The 20,944-nt window shown below is 42.2% G+C and overlaps 1 protein-coding gene across 3 annotated transcripts in view; it reads left to right on the top strand.

The window, feature by feature from the left end:
- cdh11 (cadherin 11, type 2, OB-cadherin (osteoblast)) overlaps positions 1-20,944 on the top strand; it is a 129,454-nt gene that overhangs the window by 27,460 nt on the left and 81,050 nt on the right. Inside the window, exons 1-2 of one of the 3 annotated variants that reach the window (XM_037534505.1) lie at positions 16,286-16,404; positions 18,328-18,394. The exons of 1 other annotated variant lie outside the window; for it this stretch is intronic. The gene's annotated coding sequence lies outside the window, so the exon portion shown is untranslated. Of the gene's footprint in view, positions 1-16,285; positions 16,405-18,327; positions 18,395-20,944 lie in introns of those variants that run through there. One more of the 3 variants, XM_037534504.1, reaches the window with a different exon arrangement.

Genomic DNA, 20,944 nt, shown 5'->3' with positions numbered 1-20,944 from the left:
GAGTAAGGCTGATTCATTAATGCCTTAAGATCCCAGGCTTATTACACACTGAGGCTTATTACTCACTGAGGCTTATTACACACTGAGGCCTATTACACACTGAGGCTTATTACACACTGAGGCTTATTACACACTGAGGCTTATTACACACTGAGGCCTATTACACACTGAGGCTTATTACACACTGAGGCCTATTACACACTGAGGCTTATTACACACTGAGGCTTATTACACACTGAGGCTTATTACACACTGAGGCCTATTACACACTGAGGCTTATTACACACTGAGGCTTATTACACACTGAGGCTTATTACACACTGAGGCCTATTACACACTGAGGCTTATTACACACTGAGGCCTATTACACACTGAGGCTTATTACACACTGAGGCTTATTACACACTGAGGCTTATTACTCACTGAGGCTTATTAAACACTGAGGCTTATTACACACTGAGGCCTATTACATACTGAGGCTTATTACACACTGAGGCTTATTACACACCGAGGCTTATTACACACTGAGGCCTATTACATACTGAGGCTTATTACACACTGAGGCTTATTACACACTGAGGCCTAATATACACACAGGCGTATTACACACTGATGCTTATTACACACTGAGGCTTATTACACACTGAGGCTTATTACACACTGAGGCTTATTACTCACTGAGGCTTATTAAACACTGAGGCTTATTACACACTGAGGCCTATTACATACTGAGGCTTATTACACACTGAGGCTTATTACACACCGAGGCTTATTACACACTGAGGCCTATTACATACTGAGGCTTATTACACACTGAGGCTTATTACACACTGAGGCCTAATATACACACAGGCGTATTACACACTGATGCTTATTACACACTGAGGCTTATTACACACTGAGGCTTATTACACACTGAGGCCTAATATACACACTGAGGCTTATTACACTCTGAGGCTTATTACACATTGAGGCCTATTACACACTGAGGCCTATTACACACTGAGGCTTATTACACACTGAGGCTTATTACACACTGAGGCTTATTACACACTGAGGCTTATTACACACTGAGGCTTATTACACACTGATGCTTATTACACACTGAGGCTTATTACACACATTGAGGCTTATTACACACTGAGGCCTAATATACACACAGGCTTATTACACACTGAGGTATATTACACACTGAGGCTTATTACACACTGAGGCTTATTACACACTGAGGCCTATTACACACTGAGGCCTAATATACACACAGGCTTATTACACACTGAGGCTTATTACACACTGAGGCCTATTACACACTGAGGTATATTACACACTGAGGCTTATTACACACTGAGGCCTATTACACACTGAGGCCTATTACACACTGAGGCCTAATATACACACAGGCTTATTACACACTGAGGCTTATTACACACTGAGGCCTATTACACACTGAGGCTTATTACACACTGAGGCCTAATATACACACAGGCTTATTACACACTGAGGCCTAATATACACACTGAGGCTTATTACACACTGAGGCTTATTACACACTGAGGCCTACACACTGAGGCTTATTACACACTGAGGCCTAATATACACACAGGCTTATTACACACTGAGGCTTATTACACACTGAGGCCTATTACACACTGAGGCTTATTACACACTGAGGCCTACACACTGACGCTTATTACACACTGAGGCTTATTACACACTGAGGCCTATTATACACACTGAGGCCTATTACACACTGAGGCCTATTACACACTGAGGCCTATTACACACTGAGGCTTATTACACACTGAGGCCTATTACACACTGAGGCCTATTATACACACTGAGGCCTATTACACACTGAGGCTTATTACACACTGAGGCCTATTATACACACTGAGGCCTATTACACACTGAGGCTTATTACACACTGAGGCTTATTACACACTGAGGCTTATTACACACTGAGGCTTATTACACACTGAGGCCTATTATACACACTGAGGTTTATTATTCAGTAACTACTGTTCTTTGCTTATAGACGTGTGTAATAACACTATGGGTTTTATACATACATATATGTTAGCTTGGCTGGATGTAGCAGCTTTCATAAAAATATTCAGTTAATATTTTAAATAAAAACGAAATCTTTATTTCTGCCTGGCGTCCACGAGGCCCTCCAGGCTGAAGCTTTAGCAGTAGCTGAAAAACAACTAGCTCAGCTAGTTACAGTAGGCTCCAGACAGACAGACAGACAGACAGACAGACAGACAGACAGACAGACAGACAGACAGACAGATACAGATATATAGACAGAGACAGACAGACAGACAGACAGACAGACTGATAAAGATATATAGACAGACACACAAACCATCTACAGGCATAAATACAACCAGACATCTACCAAAAACCTGGAAGATCCTGAGATACAAGCCAGTAGTTCATAATGCTAATCAAAAGACACATTATTAGTCCAGCCACATGTGGGCAATGGTTTGATTTGCACAGCAACTTTCAGAAAACAAAGTTAATAATGGCTTATTAACATTTTATACACTAATAAAAATGCTGATTTCTACAGTCTACAGTCTAAAACACACCAACGCAGCGCGCGAGCAATGTTCAAAACAAGGTGCTACGCAAAACGAAAAGATTACGCTGTAAAAAATAAAGTAAAATGATCTCAAATCTAGTCGATAATTCTAATATTTCTCCTGTTGCGGTTACTGTAAGCTTACTTACTTCCAAACCTTTTTCATACTCGTTTTAGGTCCATTTTATTAATTAAAATCGATTTTAGTAAGTAAAATTGATCTCACTGCGTTGGCAGATAAGCCAGCAAAATCACCTGCCAGTGGATTGAGATCATTTTACTTAACAAACTGACGTAAATCAGGTGAAAAGGGTCTAGAAATAAGGAAAACAGACACAGGAAATTTTAGACGTATCGACTAGAATTAAGATCATTTCGCTTGACGAGGCTCGGCGTTTTGACGCGTGCAGCTCTCGGGCCATATGAAGCCTGATGAGGACGAGGTCGAGGTTGTTGGTAAAAATATCGCACGTATCACCGAGGTATCCGCGCCAGCGCCAGCAGCCCAGCCTCCGTCCTCCTTCCAATGACTTTTAACACTCGTAAGTAAACCCAGTCAAAGGCTTATTTATTGATGATTCAAGCCTATCGATTTTTTTTCTTCTCCTCTTTTTGCCCACGCAAGTGCTTGTCAGCTGGTGGATCTCATTGCCGGAGCGAGTGATGGCGGCCCGATGGGAGCGGATGAATCAGAGAGTGTTTAGTATTCACAGAGGAAGGCCGGAGACTCTTTTAATTTGGCAAGAGACAGCGGGTGTATGTCAGCACCCCTCCTGCTTCAACCTCTGGCCAGCAGCGTGTGAAGTAATGGCTGTTTAAACGGAGATGGCGACTCTAATGGAAAGGCTTTCTTTTTTTTTTTTTTTTGCTTTTTTCTTTTCGCTTTCCCCTCCAGATTGGGTGCGGATTGGTCATGCCTTCGTGTCACTTGATATTCATTGGAGGCTGTCGTGAAGCATGCAGGGCTCCGGGCTTTACTTTTTATCAAGATAAGCATTCGGCAGCCTTCTGAGCGAGGGAAGAAACGGCGTAAATAGAGAGAAAAATGTGCAAATAAATGAAAAAAGGAGCAATGCTATTGGTCACTTTCCAGGAACAGCAGCAAAGCAAAGCAGAGGAATAGCGGGCTCTTATCGTTAGATGCCTTATCGTTCCTTATCTGGCCGTTTGGCTCATTTAGCACCGTATTGCTCACCGTAAGCATGCAGGCTAATTACACTAATCAGAGGGTTTGCGTTGGCTGTTGAATCCACACCTGGCGAGGTTTCATGATGTCATAGGTTGGTGTTTGTCTTGTTATTAATATTTCCTTCAACTTCAAAAGCTCCACTTATCGGCACTAATCTAAGCGTCCCTGTTCAGCGGTTCGGCGATGTGTCTGGAGCTCGGCTCGTTCCTTTTTAACAGCATTTTCATTGGGATGCACTTCTGCAAAGCCTCCGGTTTCACAGCTTCTTTTCATTTGTGGTGATTTCTGTGAAGACATTGCCACAATCAAATATTCAGCTGCACAGATCCAATTAGACAGCAGCCGAGTGGGGAGCAAACCGATCGGTGTTTGGTTTTGGGGGGGTATAAAGAGAAATAACAACCTAACAGTTTGCAAAATTAGGGTCAGATCTGTGGAACTGGGATAAAGTTGATGAGCTGTCTTTTTTTTTTTTTTTTTTTTAAAAGCGGTACATCGTTTTTTATCTGATATACATCCTAGCGAATCCAACACCGATCCCGCAGAGCCTAAATGCATGTTGAAAGCATATTGAATTTCCCTCGATTGCGGGTTTTGGCCCAGGTAATACGATGCGCTTGCATCCTCTCCTTCAAAATAAACGACAGTCAAGGGGGTGAAAGTGGAGTGATTTAATTTGGGTGCGAGCCGGGTGATGGCGGGCCAAGGGGGGGGGGGGGGGGGGTATGGGGTTGGCGGTGACCTCTCCGGGAGAAAATAAAGGACGAATGGTGCAGAGGTGAAAGCCATAATCTGCGGAATACATATTCAAGAGCTTATCCATAAACATCACCCTTGAGAGAGAAAGCGGTGCCAGGAATATCAACACTGGAAACACTTCCGCCTACCTCTTTTCTCTCTCTTGTCCTCTATATACAGCTCTTCAGCCTACTCTCCACTCCCATTCCGAATACGGCTGCTGTGAGAAACAGCCTTAGGCCACCTGGGAAAATGATATTAAAGCTATTTATCTGTGTAGTAAGAGTTTAACTGCTCTAACATTGGAACTGCCAGTTTATTATGTCCACCTACCTTCCACTTGTTGGCCACCTTAACAGAAGCACCAACGTAGATTCACATTTACAGACCGTGGCCCATCTGTTGTTGCACAACAGCCTCCTTTAGCCTCATTTATCACTGGAATGGGGCAACCGCAGGACTGTAGGTCTACCAGTGGTCCACCACCTACAAAATCACCACCAACACAAACTCTGCATTATAGATGAGTCTCTAACTCAGGGGTCCCTGGAAGACCACTTTCTTTTTTTTTAACAAAGGGACACTTAAAAAATATGTGGGGAAGAAAAGAACATTTTATTGATGTTTAACTGTTGAATTTTGACCCCTTGAATGGCCGGGGCCTGCTGGTGGGCCCCAAGTTTTATTGTACCCTTCTATAACATAATAGCTCCACTAGTTTGCATTGAAGCCCTTGTTTTTACTGAACAATAAGCTTTAGTTTGTAATAAGCCTGAGATTTAAAGGAGTTACAGGGCTTTTATGATGTTCTGTTAACATTGGCATCATTTCTTATGTCATGAATGAATCCACAAGGGCAGATTCAACTAACTGTTGGTCTAAAATCGAGTGAAAGCTGGTTTAGTTAGTTGTGGCTCAATCACAATCGGACAGTGTCAGGTTTTCATTTGGATGGTTCGTCTTGGATGCTTTTGATTTTTACGTCGCAATCAGCAATTTAGGCTTAGGTTATATATGTACCGCACGTATATGTTGGGTAAACAAGCTGGTAATCAAAAGTTAATATTTAACAGCATGAAAAAAACCCCAAAACTTTAGGGTCGGATAAATTCCATTATAGGATGGGCTCCCGGTTCTGACTGTACACCCGCAGTGTATGAGGGAGGGGTTTCCGATAAAGTGGCCAATGAGTATAGTATAGTGACAGTGTAGTGTTTTTATAAGCAGTTACACAGTTCACCAGGGTTTAAGATCGTGTTCACACTGAGCAGATTTGATCTGAATTGTTGAATGCTGCAGTTTATTTGAACAAGTGTGAACACTGGCATTCAGACCCTGCAGGACCAAATAAACAAACCAAACCAAATCTAGAGCATCTAATCAATTGATGTGTCTGGCACGTTTGGAATTCACATTTATCTACACACACATCAATTGTGTCATATTAAAATGAAATAATATCCATCAATAATGTCCATTACCATATCCTATTATCATAAATGCAAAATGGAGATTCCAAACCTAATTTACATGCCACTAGTTTAATATGAATCCCTGTGACACAATTTACTATGAAACAGGAAAAATAAAGAAAATTAGAGAAATTAATGTAAATGTAAATGTACATACAGTCTTTTGGAGCTGTGCCAAATATTTTGTATATATATAAATCGCTGCTGTCGGTTTATAACCTTTTATCTCTGAACTGGCAACTTTACAGAAGAAGGAAAAAACCTCCACTACTTTCAATGTAAGTCAATGGAACCAGACGTCTTTCCAAGCCATTTTGGGCTGTTTTCTTTTGGTCTTTCATCATGAAATTTACACACAGTTTAAAGAGCAACATGTGTTTTCAAATCACGTCAAAAACTGAAAAATGAGAAAAATGGAGATACGAGGTTTTATTCCGACAGCAGCAACATATATATGCGCATATATGCGATAGACAGACAGACAGACAGACAGACAGACAGACAGACAGACAGACATTTGTTGGACATTACACCAGATATTGGCACCGAATCCACATCATGAAACCTGCCCAGTCAGTGGTGACTTTGTTTTGTCCACATCGCCTTTGTGTAAGTCTTTTGATTCAGTGTTGTCGCTGAATCTGACGCTGTGTGCCACTGTAAATGCTAAGCAAGTCAGAACTAACATTCAATGCTTTGGTTCAGACAAAAGGAACTGAAATACAAACATAAACACTTTTCTTTTGAGGCCTAAGGCCTTTGAAGTGGATCCAGCTGTATATTGCCTGTACAAGCACACTTGTCCTTCCTGATCATACAGTACTGCCTACAAGCAGTAGAGTTTTTCAATCTCCTCTTCACATGGGAGAAGCGCAGAGTATAGGAGGTGTGTGGGGACGGTAGGAAAGCGAGAGGAAGGAAGAGAAAGCATCAAGAAACTCATTACTTGCTCTGCTCCCCTGCTTGAGATTCATCTGAAGGCAAAAAAAAAAAAAAAAGAACTGCAAAAAGATGCCGAAAAAATAGATGAGTGGAAAGCTGAAACGGGGGCAGTCATTCATCAGCCACTTATTTCCCCCTGCTGGTGCCTTCCTGTAAACTAAAACAGAGAAAGAGGAAAATTATACATACAGTCAAAATTGGGAGATGAAATGGCTGCCAGACGAAGCAGATGTAAATTAGCTAATTGCTTTTTTAAAGCGCTAATTCAGCTAAAAATCTAATCCCCCCCTTAATTAAAAAGTGTGTAAGTAACCAAGACATGCTGGTTTTTTCAAAGCTTGCTTCTTTAGTTTTAGCACTGGAGCTACAAGGATAATGTGGCTTGCAAGTAATGGAAGCGAATGTCTAGCATTTAGCTCGGTGCTTACCGGGATGACCAAGGCCCAGTCCCATTTCACCCCTCGCCCTACCACTGAGCCCTTAGCCCTCTGTTTTGCGTGCTCTCGTCTAGGGGTGGGGTGTCCCGAATCTTGTTGAGACAGAGGGGTGGGTGGGGTGAAGTGTTGGGGCTACATGACCCTCCAACCGGAGGTTTTTCAGAGACTCCAAACACAGAGACATGAGAAAAACAGAAAAACCGGACGAGACGGAGAACAAGAGACCAGAGAAACCCACAAATTTCGGTTTAAATTTCTCGGTTAAAAAATTACGATCACCACCGTTTTTACTTGGTTTAGTGTCGTTTCAGTGGATTCTGCTCGTTTTCCTTCATAACAAGCTTAAAAATCGCAAATCGCATCCTAATGTCTCGAGAGCTGGCTGGGTAACTTCCCCGTTCCACCTTAAATAGTCCAGCAGTTCTGACGCCTGAAGCGCCAGAATGTACCTGCTGCTCCATTTAAGGTGGAGCGGGAAAATTCCAACAAGAATCTGGAGAATCTCTGACTTCAGCTTCACATCACTGAAGAATTAGGGGGGGTGATAATAAATAACTGCCCCCCTCTTTGAAGGCGTATGATCCCTAAATGTAACTAAAGCCCAGCAGTGAGGAGCTGAACTTTCCCCTCCTCTGCTGTCCCTGCAGACGGGCAGGGTCGCCTACAGAGCGGCGCTAGTAGCTGTTAATGAAGTGATGCTCTTTTATTAGAGGGTCTCATTTCAGAGGAAGATCTCAACCACCGCCCTGTAGCTCAGGAACAAGGGGCAGCACTCGAAAACAAGAGGCAGGGTAAAAGAAGAAATGAGGTCGAGCCTAAGTCAACACCATGTGGGGCTCTTCTGTAATCCCTAATAGACTCGATTCTGTGGCTTCTGATACATCTGAACATGGTCTGAAGCACAATGGCTAGAAATGGTATTAGCAGCTGTCTTGAAGTCGATCCTTTCTCTGTGTTTTATTGTTAACAGAGTGTCAAACAATTTCAAAAACGACATACCTGATAATTGATGAGGCTTAACCAGAGGGCAAAGCCTGGTCATGCTATTTGAAGGTACAGGCTGGTAGCTGAAGCTGACGTTTTGATGTGCTTTGCTCCCTTGACCTTCTTTCAGATCTGCTGATGTTTTCAGGCCGATATTAAGCCTGGACGTTGGACTGCGGCCAGCCTCTTTCCTCAGCAGGCAGAGTGAGCGTGCTGGTTGTCAGATGGCTAGCCTCGGTGCATAAAATGAATCATCTGTGGCATAATGTAGCGTCGGATCACTGGACAAATGTTCATATGACGCGCTAACATACTGTATATCATGCACCTTCATATGGCTTCTCTGGCATTACACATGTAAACACATTCCCGTACTCGCTATTTGTACCTCTTTTCCATTCTACCGATATTTAATCCCTTAAAATCCCCGGTTTATTACATACGACCACTTATTTTTCTCTAACTACAGGGACATTAATGCGACCTGCTTGAGCTGCACTCTCACAAAATGGGTTGTTTTAGCAAAAAAAATGGTTCTATATAGAACTATGAACATTCAAAGAACCCTTTGCATGATTAAGGGTCTCTGCATGGTGAAATAGCTCTTCAGATTGATGGAGAACGTGTTGTACATTGTTCTAGAAAGGCACCAAAAAGGGTTCTTCTTTTGGTCCAAGCTTGACATTGTAACAAACTAACAGCAGAACCCTTTGTGGTGCATCTACAGCAAATCTTCCATCAATCTGAAGAGCCATGTCCCCATGCAGAGACCCATTTCATCATGCAAACGGTTCTTTGAGTGGTCATAGTTCCATATGGAACCATTTTCTTGGCTAAGGACACCTCAGTCACATACTGTCGGCTCTGGGGATCGAACCGGCGACCTTCTGGTCACAGGGCCCTCCAGCTCACGACTGCCCCCAGGAGTTAAATATCTATAAATTATATAATTAATGAGTTAATATCGCCTTCATTTATCAATTTTTCGACTTAACTCATGTCTGTCATATTTGTATTATATAGTTAATTAGTGCAGACATTTTATTGAGTGCTTGCTCAGTTTGTTTAGTGTACTAGGTGTTAAGCCTGTGCACTCACCAGGACAATAGGGCACTATACGATGGATATGGCTCGATTTAGGCATAGCCTGAAATAATTGTGTTGGACAAGCCTGAATTGAAAAAGTGCAATAGACAGTGAAATGAATAGGCCATAGTTTCAAACATAAGCTGAATTAGTGCACTATACCGTTCGTAGGGCACAGTATCAGAGCACTATATAAGTCATATTTTCAGACATAGTCCAGAGTGGTGCACCAATAGTGAACCTAGCCCAGGTTTTGAACATAACCCAAAACAGTGTACTATCCTGCAAACAGGGAGAGAAGCAAAAAAAATATGGGAAATAGTGCACCAGTCCACTATGTAGTGAATAAGGGTTAGTTCTGGACATAGCCCAAAATATTGCACAACATAGTGAAGAGGGCAAATCTAAAAACAGGGAAATTAGTGCACCATATAGTGAACTGTGTATAGTATTAGACGTAACCCAACATACTGCACTATACTGTGAACAGAGCATAGTCCAAAATAGGGAAATTAGTGTGCCAGACATTTTGAAATAGTGCACTAAGTACTGAATAAGGAATAATTCTGGACAAAAATAGTGTACTATAACTGTGAACAGAGCATAGTCCAAAACAGGGAAAATGGTGATCAAAGAATAGTGTTGAATATTCTAAAAAAGTGCACATGTGGAGAATAAGTGGTTATTTTGGATGCAACCAAAAATAGTGCACCACATATTGACCAGGGCAAATCCAAAATAGGGAAAATAGTGCACTACATAGTGAACAGGGCAAATCCAAAATAGGGAAAACAGTGCACTACATAGTGAACAGGGCAAATCCAAAATAGGGAACATAGTGCACCACATAGTGAACAGGGCAAATCCAAAATAGGGAAAACAGTGCACTACATAGTGAACAGGGCAAATCCAAAATAGGGAAAACAGTGCACTACATAGTGAACAGGCCAAATCCAAAATAGGGAACATAGTGCACCACATAGCAAACAGGGAATAGTGTGAAATGCTGCCTTATATAATGAATAAGACATAATAGTCATTATAAAGCCCAAATAGTGCACTATGCAGTGAAAACGTGATGGTTTTGGACACAGCCAGCCGGACTGTGTAACACACATGGAGAAATGAAGAAGATTCTGATTCTAATTCTGCCCAACGTGACACGCTATCTGAGCTTACGTCTGAATTGGGGCTTTGAATTGCTCGGGCTCGTGTTAGCATGGAGATAGCGGCTCAGGCTGCGTTGGGTGGGCACGCTTGTTTGTTTGTGGATGCTTATTCATTCAGTTTGTTCTCCCACGTCTCATATTGAAGTGTTAAGAAGCGGGTCTGGCGCTGCACAATGAGAATTGTTTTCTCTCCGCGCCTTTTAAAGAGCCTATTATTGTGCTGCTTTAGCCATACGTTGAATTTTGCATTCTCTATTCCGCTGTATGTCTTTAATGCCAGCATTTGCATGCAGATTCTTTGTTTTCCATGCAGATACATCAGTGGGTTTGCAGGCCATGTGCTGAATGAATAGTGGATTTTATTTCTACCCAGCAACCGGCCTGGTTGTCATTTGGGGGGGTGAAAAAAAAATCTCTTCATTGCTATTCAGTACAGATAGTTTTCAAACGCTTGTAATTGGGTGGTGATGATGAATTATGAAAAATCCATAAAATTTACAGATTCAGAGGGAGAGAGAAAGAGAGAGGGACAGAGAGAAAAGAGACTGTCTGAGCACGTCCTCTCTCCAGTCCATCCACAATCTAAAACACACGGAACTGTCAGGGAGGTGGCGCCTGCGATTTCCTGCTTTTCTTTTTGGTTATTTTGAAGATATCATTGCTTTTACAGTCGGCTATTGTCACTTTAGAGCTTTGTGGTGCATTCAGAGGGTCGTTGTACACTTGGAATCTACCAGCTCTACAGATATAAAGGGTTCTTCAAGGGTTCCACTCATGGCAGTGGTTTTATATAGAACCATGTCAATGTAAACACCAAGTTTAGTGCTTTCGTGTTTGTGGTGAAGATCCTATTGTACAGTGCGGTACATGCACAATGTTTACCACTATTTTCCCATCGTCAACATTCCATATAAAATCTGTGTAGGTTCTCTGGAGGTTCTGGATGGTAAATAAAGTGTGTATATCTGTGTTGTAGTCATGGCGACGCCTGGTTCCCATCACCACCACTGTAAAGACGTCTGAACCATTTCACACCAAACCCCTCTGAATCCCTCTGATTGCATCAGGACAAAAGGACATTGATAAAAATCTAATAGGAACAGTAACAGCAGCACATTATACAACAGTTCCGGCCATGCAAGCTGATTGGTTGAGCTGTGCTGTTATTTCACCATAACATCACAGGTTTTCCTCAAACACTGTACACTCTGCTGAGATGCCGTTGCTAAGCAACGACTTTGACAGCTGTAGGAGACGCTCAAGACATTTGAACAGAAAACGGACACTGTTAAGATCACTTTTGACTGACAGCTGATTTGGTCCGACTGTGAAGACGAGAAGACACTAAATTCCCAAACTCTCAGTCGTTCTGTGTGGAGCTGGAGAACGAACTGCCGGCTGAGCAGCGAGTGGGCGGAGCTCGTTACTCTGACGCAGCAACACGCTGCTCGTTAAGGAGCTCTAATTAGGAGGAAGGAGCTGAACATTAAAACATATTAAACGCCGCGTTCACGGCCAGTTTATTCATTTCTTACTGTATTTATTTAACTGCTGTATTAAAGCAGTAAAACACTCCAGGAGTGTGTTTTATTTTTTTTGTCTGGAAAAGAACCCACACTATACTGAAATCAGCCCTTGGGCAAGACTCCTAACATTACATTTGCCTGCTTCTACAGCACAGTTAAACTGGGTATAAGAGCATCTACCAAATGCCATGAATGTGTACTGTGCTGCTGAGGCATCAGAAGATGTACCAGCTGGTGATTTTTCATGACTCAAAAGAGAGAGTTTATTTTTGTATTTCCTTTGCCGGCGTTTTTTTTTTCTTTCCTTTTTAATATGAAAGTGAAATGTGAATAAGCCTCTAATTTACTCTTATTATTGTACTACTGATGGCTGCTGAGGAAATCCATGTTCAAGGTGAATTATTTACATTTTCAGGGAGAAGTAGTAAAGCACATACATCCACCTATACCTCTCATTCATTGTAATGTTCTTGGGTTTTTTTTTAGCACCTCTGTGCAAGCACTACTGAGTCTGTGTACTCGTGAAGAGAACAATGCACGAGGCAGTGAATGTGGCAAGATACAACCTGAAATAGATGTAGTGAACATAGTCTGAATTACTGTACAACATAATGAGTAGGGTACAGTCTGAAATAGTGCACTATATATATAAAATAGGGCACAGTATCAGACATGGTCTGGATTAGTGCAGTATATAGTGAATAGTGCACAGTATCAGACATGGTCCAGATTAGTGCAGTATATAGTGAATAGGGCACAGTATCAGACATGGTCCAGATTAGTGCAGTATATAGTGAATAGGGCACAGTATCAGACATGGTCCAGATTAGTGCAGTATATAGTGAATAGGGCACAGTATCAGACATGGTCCAGATTAGTGCAGTATATAGTGAATAGGGCACAGTATCAGACATGGTCCAGATTAGTGCAGTATATAGTGAATAGGGCACAGTATCAGACATGGTCCAGATTAGTGCAGTATATAGTGAATAGTGCACAGTATCAGACATGGTCCGGATTAGTGCAGTATATAGTGAATAGGGCACAGTATCAGACATGGTCCGGATTAGTGCAGTATATAGTGAATAGGGCACAGTATCAGACATGGTCTGGATTAGTGCAGTATATAGTGAATAGTGCACAGTATCAGACATGGTCCAGATTAGTGCAGTATATAGTGAATAGGGCACAGTATCAGACATGGTCCAGATTAGTGCAGTATATAGTGAATAGGGCACAGTATCAGACATGGTCCGGATTAGTGCAGTATATAGTGAATAGGGCACAGTATCAGACATGGTCCGGATTAGTGCAGTATATAGTGAATAGGGCACAGTATCAGACATGGTCCAGATTAGTGCAGTATATAGTGAATAGGGCACAGTATCAGACATGGTCCAGATTAGTGCAGTATATAGTGAATAGGGCACAGTATCAGACATGGTCCAGATTAGTGCAGTATATAGTGAATAGGGCACAGTATCAGACATGGTCCAGATTAGTGCAGTATATAGTGAATAGGGCACAGTATCAGACATGGTCCAGATTAGTGCAGTATATAGTGAATAGGGCACAGTATCAGACATGGTCTGGATTAGTGCAGTATATAGTGAATAGGGCACAGTATCAGACATGGTCTGGATTAGTGCAGTATATAGTGAATAGGGCACAGTATCAGACATGGTCCGGATTAGTGCAGTATATAGTGAATAGGGCACAGTATCAGACATGGTCCGGATTAGTGCAGTATATAGTGAATAGGGCACAGTATCAGACATGGTCCGGATTAGTGCAGTATATAGTGAATAGGGCACAGTATCAGACATGGTCCGGATTAGTGCAGTATATAGTGAATAGGGCACAGTATCAGACATGGTCTGGATTAGTGCAGTATATAGTGAATAGGGCACAGTATCAGACATGGTCCGGATTAGTGCAGTATATAGTGAATAGGGCACAGTATCAGACATGGTCCAGATTAGTGCAGTATATAGTGAATAGGGCACAGTATCAGACATGGTCCGGATTAGTGCAGTATATAGTGAATAGGGCACAGTATCAGACATGGTCCAGATTAGTGCAGTATATAGTGAATAGGGCACAGTATCAGACATGGTCCAGATTAGTGCAGTATATAGTGAATAGGGCACAGTATCAGACATGGTCCGGATTAGTGCAGTATATAGTGAATAGGGCACAGTATCAGACATGGTCCAGATTAGTGCAGTATATAGTGAATAGGGCACAGTATCAGACATGGTCCAGATTAGTGCAGTATATAGTGAATAGGGCACAGTATCAGACATGGTCCAGATTAGTGCAGTATATGGTGAATAGGGCACAGTATCAGACATGGTCCGGATTAGTGCAGTATATAGTGAATAGGGCACAGTATCAGACATGGTCCGGATTAGTGCAGTATATGGTGAATAGGGCATGTGTGTGTGTGTGTGTGTGTGTATATATATATATATACATACACACACACATCACTGCTAAGGCCGGAGACTTCTCTCTGATTTGTTGCTCTGTGTCGTGTTGTTTCAGACAGCGTTTTTCTTCCCTCCAGGCTGTGACCTGCATATCCGGCCCATAAAACAGGCCTAATCTTCCTGCCTCCGCTTCACGTTCACCCCAAGCTCATTCGTGTCCATCGCTGTGATGTGTTCAGGCAGCGTTTCAGGCAAAGACAAAAAAAAATATTCCTTTAGCTCCGATAACAGTTCTGTCACAGCACAAGCAGAACCTGTTCTGAAGACTCAATTTACAGAGACAGGGAGGCTGGCTCACATTTCCACACAAAAACCAGCTTGATAAAGACCCAAAACAAAGCCTATAGATGCAGACGTACCTGTCTGCCGCTTTTGTATACGCCTCTGTTTACGGGAATCCCATTTACGTCCTGGCAGTCCAAACAAAAATGACTTTATCTGAAGGGTAGCCCAGCTGAGGCTCTTTCTTCCCCCGTTATTTATTTCTTTTTTGCAGCAGACGGTTGTTCGGAGGTCCCTCTCTCAGTAATTATGAGGATAACTCGCTCTGTCTTGCTCTGCCAGGCTTTAGGACAAGCCTGTTAATTACCGTTCTCACGCCTGAAGATTTGCACCCGCGCAGCTGGGGAGCAGCTAAACTCAATAGAAAGTGATTGGGCGAACGAAGCGGCGGATTTCTTCTCACAGGCGCTGCCGTGCAAATCTTCACATTGAAGTGGTCTGAATGCAGCTTTATATTTATAGCACTTGCTATATTTGGGATGGTTCTCCGTAGATGACGTACAGATGCTGTAATTATTTACCTCTCAAATCCAGAAGCGTGAATGTGGGCTTAATAACACGTAGCTAGAGAACTTACTCATTACTTTCATAGCGGACAGTGAACAAATAATAGTAGATACAGGACAATTTAATGTAATTGCTAAATGATTTGCTGTAATTACCGCATTACTCACAGTAGTTACTGCAAACTCCCAGGAGACACTGAATAATTCATAATAGATGATGAATGATTTGCAGTAGGTGCTGAATTAATCAAAGCAAATGCTAAATGATTTGCAGTAGTTTGTCAATAATTCATAATAGTTGCTAAGCAATTCATAACAGTTATAGAACAATAAGTCTTAAGACGAATAACCGAGTAGTTCTATGAATTGTAGCAATAAAAGGACGCGTTTTAATGCTTTTAGCTCCTTTAATAAACAAAGGTGTCTGTTGTAAAGAAGAACCGGTAACACTCTATGAATGTCATCTATAAACACATTCATAACATGTTATAATGCATTTCTCAGCTTGTATTAATGAGCTATGAGTCAGAAATGATTCACATAAAATGATGCCATGCTTTCGAATCGCCAGCCAAGGTAAATTCTATTCAATAGAAATACTCCATCTATCCAATACAGTAAAAGCGATGAATGTGCAGAATTAATACTGATCATATGGCTTGGGATTTTGCTGGTATGGCCAAGCATGTAAAATCCCAGCATTCTTTCTGTTCCCTCCGTCCCACTCGACACCCCACCCCCTCCCCCTGAAAGACCATCTGTCCTGCTCCCTCATCATGGAAGTGCCTCAGTGACCATAGCAGCATCATCATTGATATTCGGGATGCTGAGGGTTGTGCACTGTTAGCCTGCCTCCTGGCTGCCGCAGCTGATTTGATGGTGCCGTCGCACTAAATGAAATCCAGTATGTCACCAGAAGTTATTTGCGGGCTCAGAGCCCGTAGCGTTTACTGCCTCGACCTTTCTCCATCCTCCGCCACCGCCCTGGCACGTAAGTCAGCCCGTGTGGGGGCCTATCTCTGTGTCTGTGTGGCGAAGCTTCCCTGCTCTCCTCGCTCTCCTCTAATTGGCTCTGAGGTTCATGGCTTCATCCAGTTTGTCATAACAGGTGCTCAGAGTGTGATGTATTTGTTAGGAAAAGTCTCCGGCACGGCTGTAATGATAGAGGAGTCTGAGCCGGACGGATCAGTAATAATATATTTTTTTTCTCTGACTTGTTGTGCAGGTCTTGTCAGGTTGAGAGGGTTTAAGGATACGTCTGTGTGGGAAATTGTAGAAGAGTGAAAGGTGGCAGTGGAGCCTTCGGGTTTGTTTCCGTGATGAAATCATACGAGACACCAGTAGCGTCTCTTTTCTACACTGCATTTATACTCCCACTGCAAAACAGCGGCACCAAAAGGGGTTCTCTGCTACAGAACAAACACTTTTGAAGGCATTTTAGGGGGGGTGGTTCTCAAATGAGGACCCTAGTTTGCTCTCCCAACACATCGGGATGGACCACATGAGGATCCCTGTGGAACCGTTGCTTTAAAGAACCTCTTAATTGGTCGGGAGCATCCAGCAGGCCCAAGCTTCCAACCGTCACTCCAATAACTTCGGAAAAATCAGTGGCTTATGTTGTTGTGTAGTTAATATTATGTAAATACTATGCAACCAATGAATGATAAGCTACCAATTCAAGGTTTTGCCTTCAGCTGTACAGCCAAAGAGCTATTGAGGAACTTTCATTTTTAAGAGTTTTAAGGTAATTTTGGACCATTTGTTAACCTCTAAAATGGCCAGAAGCCACCAGCAAGCCCAGAGCCTCATTCCTCACTCCTATACTCATTAAATTGCATTGCTCTGTGGTGATTACTATGCAATTGCTATGTAACTACCAAGTAATAACACTGTTAGGGTGTAATAAGCCAGAGAATTTCTTTTTTTGTTGCGTAAATAAGATGTGTGAGGAGTGTGAGGAGCCTTTTTAAAATTTAGAGAACTTTCACATGAAAGTAAAGGAAATGTTCTATACAAATTAGAGGTTTGTCTTGAGCTGTACATCCAAGAACCGCTGAGGAACCTGTGTTTTAAGAGTGCATTGCACCATTTGTTTGAAGTTTTGCTTTCTCAGTTGAGCTTTGGAGAAAGTCCAGCTATGAAGCATGGCTAACTCCTACAGTGCAGTAGTTCGGAGACGCTTTTAGGTTCGTAGGATGGCTGTGGTAGTGTAGGTGCTGGATGAAGACTATAATTAGCCTAAGCTGCAAACATCTGATGATGCCTCAAATGTTTGATGACTGTGAGCGGAGCGCATTGTACTGTGGTGAGCATCATCTATAGTTCACAAACTGGATGTTGGAGAGAACAAACTTGGCTTAGCAAAGCAGATGGTTATAAATAAACATGTGAACCTCCGTGTTTTGATTTTTAAGTGCTGTGCAAACATTCTAGGCATCTGGAAACATTAATGGAACATATATAAATAACCTTAAATCAATACACAACCAGGGGTCGGCAACACCCTAAAGATCAGCGCAGATGGCTGGTCACCATAGCACCAGTCTTGCCCAGCTAGTAACTAACGAAATGGCAAAGAGAGAGATTTAAGACGAACATCGATCATTTGGAGACGAATGGACTTATTTGCATTTTTAAAATTACTCCAGCTGGTTTCCTGATACGTTTAATCTCCAACAATAAACTGACAAACACTAAAAAGTCATGAGGTTGAAGTCAGTTTCTCGTTCTAACTGTGCCGTTCCACCTTAAATGGTGTAGCAGTTACAGTCTGCCAACTCAGGCACCATTTAAGATGGAACGGAAAAAAGCTGGAGAATGAGAAACGACTTGAGCCTCATAAAAAAAAAAAAAAAAAAAAAAAAAACGAACATTGAGACACATTTTACAAAAAACTGTTCTACTTCTTTTTCAGGAAAAGTTTCCTGCTGGAGATGCGAGAAAAGCGGCTATATCTGAGCTAAAGCTGAAGGCAGAACAAAGTAAGTCTTTTCAGTTATAGATTTTTTAGCCTATATGGCCCATCAGCATATACTGAGACACATTTACAGCCAAGATGGTAAAATAGGCATAAAACGCTGTGGCTCCCAAGGTGGTTTGATTTTTGTTGAAAGGACAAAACGGCTCTTCTTAACGTTTGGGTTGCGACTCCTGCCTTAAACATTTCCAAAGCTTTCCTTATGGAAGCTATTATTCATCGTTATCATCCAATACTTAGTTTATCTAATCAATACTTCATTAAATAAATCAAATGGGTCGCTGATGGAGTTTATCAAGTCCATGTAAAGGCTTGTGAAGTTTTTCCCATTAGTTTTATAGCATGATCACACGCAGAAACGCAGGAAAGGCTTTTGTACAGTACTTTGTTTACCAAATAAACATTGTAATATAAAGATGCAGAGACCGTCATGTATACAGACCGTCCAGGTGAAGCTAATTTGCGCTCTGATACCTGGTTAGACTTTCAAATCAAACAGGAAGATCTCGTATTACTCCGAATTTATTCTGACGCTGTCAGTGGTCATGCTCTGGCACCAGGCCTGCATGTACAGTACGCTGTATGAGATGTTTCTGCCTGTTTATCATGAAGACAGATGTCTGTGTTTATGTGGATGTTATTGCAGTTGGACTGTAGTGATGGAAAAATGTTATTTTACTGTATGACCTTTGTGAAGAGGCTCCTCTGGAGAGTTCATGAAGCAAAAAGGGCACAAAATGAGAACACAGCCGAGTCCGCTCGACCCACGTGATGAACGCTTCGGTTTCGTATTGGTCGAGCTGCGTTCAGCAATCGAACGGGACGCTGTGGAGCAGCGGCGCAGGAGCCGAAGGTCATGATGCCCAATGCCAAGCATGGGCTAGAGGGATCTAAGGGCCCCCCAGCACTGGGAGCAATAGAGATGCATTCTCTGGAGTGAGGAAGCTCCATCTAGTATTCTGGGAGGAGTTTATTTCTCTATCAATACCCAGAGGACACTGTAGGTGTCTACAGACTGGCGTGTTGAGCAGGACTGTATGTGGACGATGATCCGTGCATATTTCAGCAAATTCCAAAGCATCCGTGAGCTTTTGAGTCATGAATACTGAATATCTTTCCTAAATAAATAAACAAATGACTAAACAAACAGATAAATTAATAAATAGAGCTTCAAAGTTTGGTCAAAGTTTTGGTTATATCTATCTATCTGTTCATCCATCCATCGATCCATTCATCCATCCATCAGTCAATCCACCCATTCATCTTTTCATCCAGTCATCCATCCATCCATCCATCCATTTGTCCATCCGCCCATTCATCCATTCATCTATCTGTCCATCCATCGATCCATTCATCCATCCATTCATCTTTTCATCGTCATCCATCCATCTATCCATCCGTTCATCTTTTCATCGTCATCCATCCATCCATCCTTCTATGCATGCATCCATCCATCTATCCATCCATCTATTTATTCATCCATCTATCCATCTGTCCATCCATCTATTTATTCATCCATCCATTCATCCGTCTCTCTGTCCATTTATTCATCCACCCATCCATCCTTCTATCCATCTGTCCATCCATCTATTTATTCATCCATCCATTCATCCGTCTCTCTGTCCATTTATTCATCCATCCATCCTTCCATCCTTCCACCCATTTATCCATTCATCATCTATCTGTCCATCCATCTATTTATTCATCCATCCGTCATCCATCCATTAACCTATTCATCCATCCATCCATCTGGACTGAATGTTGAGGGTGAAAGCCTGACCTGTTGCTGTAAATTAACAGTAAAGGTTTCAGCCCCTTATTCCATTTGACACGATCAGTAATGAACTGTTATTTGGATGAACGCAGTATTTATGACTGGTGCCAAAAATTTGCTTATTTGTTGCCTTTTTCATTTCGCAACGCCGGCAGGAACCAGGAGTTCCCGTCGTTTTTACGCTTTATAGGATCGGCTCATAAATGCCATTCCATGTGATGAACGGAAGGCGAAGCGGCTTCAAAGCAGGGATTTCGAGAGAAGCGCAGATTGTTGCGATTGAGCAGACATCTATAATGATTTTAAGCGAACAAGTCTGGCTCTGAGAAATCTCGCAGTGTTTTGAAATCAAACACACTGCAAAGTGTTCCTGGCACCGCGAGCGCTGTTAGCGATTTAGAATTCATCAAAGCCGCTCTCGACTCCGGATGGGTCGGGGAAAAAGACACACGCCGATGTCACACACACTTCCTCTTCGCTTTGGCGGCCTTCTCATCAACATGGCCATTAATATTCACGAAATCCCCAGCCCTTAAAATATTGACTATTGGAACACGCTCGCTTTGGTTTGACGTGATTACGAGCCATGTGTGGCTGCTTTGGCCCAGCAAGATGTCAGCTCTGTCATTAGCTGCTAATGTTAATGCTGGTCTGCTTGAAAGGAAAGCAGCAAAGCTGTTTCTTTGGAATAAAACATGCTTACTGGAATTTTCATTAGAGAACCCAACATTAATGCCTTGACAGTTGGTTATTATTATTCCGATTTTTTTAAAACCCTTA

The sequence above is a fragment of the Pygocentrus nattereri genome, chromosome 25, assembly GCF_015220715.1.
Source record: "Pygocentrus nattereri isolate fPygNat1 chromosome 25, fPygNat1.pri, whole genome shotgun sequence".
Classification (NCBI taxonomy): Eukaryota; Metazoa; Chordata; class Actinopteri; order Characiformes; family Serrasalmidae; genus Pygocentrus; species Pygocentrus nattereri.
This window is presented reverse-complemented; position numbering and strand designations above follow the sequence as displayed.